This window comes from Pteronotus mesoamericanus, unplaced genomic scaffold, assembly GCF_021234165.1.
Source record: "Pteronotus mesoamericanus isolate MK-2021 breed Mesoamerican mustached bat unplaced genomic scaffold, CSHL_Meso_final contig_181, whole genome shotgun sequence".
Taxonomy (NCBI): Eukaryota; Metazoa; Chordata; class Mammalia; order Chiroptera; family Mormoopidae; genus Pteronotus; species Pteronotus mesoamericanus.
The window spans coordinates 10,659,138-10,660,437 of NW_026555077.1; the positions used below are offsets into that span (position 1 = coordinate 10,659,138).

The window sequence follows — 1,300 nt, forward strand, 5'->3', positions numbered from 1 at the left end:
CATGCAAGTTACATGATGTGGAATCACATTTTGTAACTTGAGTATTCGATAAAGCACAAAACTTTCCTTATCAAATGATTTCATCCGTCTTACCTCCTGCTCTTTCCAGCACTAGCTGGCGAATGGCCTGCAGCATCTTCAAGGGCTTGCTGCTCTCAGGCCTTCCATCTCTCACCCCACCCACAAAGCCCCCTGATGGCTCTCTACCTGGGTCTAATAACAGATGAAAAGCAGGCAGCATGTTTCTTTTAACAAACACGTACAGAAATTTCTATGTGCCAGACACAAATGTTATCAAGCACTTGACAAATGTTAACCCATTTATCCTCAAAAAAGCTTATGAAGTAAGTTCTATTTTCATCTCCATTTCATACATGAGGAAACTTGTCATGTAGCTAGTATGAGGCAGAACCAGGATTTAAATGACTCTGTGAAATTCAACACTATACCATGCTACCTTAAGTAGAAATACGAAAGGGCATGAAACAGAATTATCAAATTATACTAAGTGCTCATAGGCAAGCATTTATTAAAATGGGGATTATTTTAAAATTTTAATAAATGGAGTTTTTAATGGAGAAAGGTTATTTAGAATGGTCATGTAGACAGGTTTTTGTAATGGGTTTCTAAAATTATAGTTTATGATGCTTTATTTCTTATACACACACAATAGTAAAGCCAATTGATATAATCAACACTCCAATTTGTACACATCTTTAAATCATTAATTATCTTTATTTCTATGATTATATAGGTGATAAATGTTCCTATTGGAAAGACTCAGGAAAGTGCACAGCCAAAAATAACGAGCACTCAGAATCCCACCCTCCAGAAACCACCGCTGCTGCTATGTCCGTATGTGGACTTTCTAGTCTTCTTCCTATGTGTATATTCATCCATCAGTGTGTTGACTTAGCTTTTATTAAATGTGTTCTTTGTGACAAAATGGCGCATTGTTTAAAGGAAAACACTTTACTTTTTTTCAGGGCCCCAATGTATACTAAATATTCTCTAAGGATTGTAAAATTCATAAAACCACTATAGGAAGGTTACAAAAGTACTTTTAGAGTAGGAATAAACTAGAGCATTCTTAAAAATTCGAAATACTCAGTCTCACTGAAGCCACAATGGTGATATATTTCACAATATGATTTTGTCATTACATTTTCTGCACTACCCAGAAGCAAAGTTTTAGCATCTGTGGGATGAAAACAATGCTTGCTTCTTAAACTTATACACAAATTACCTGATGCGATGCTCCCATTAATTCATGATTATTTTCTTAGCAAATTGGTTCCAA

General features: G+C 35.2%; 1 protein-coding gene across 1 annotated transcript in view; it reads right to left on the reverse strand.

Annotated features, from left to right (window-relative positions):
- Window positions 1-1,300, reverse strand: part of GNG5 (G protein subunit gamma 5) — a 166,025-nt gene that overhangs the window by 42,536 nt on the left and 122,189 nt on the right. The gene's annotated exons all lie outside the window — the stretch shown is intronic.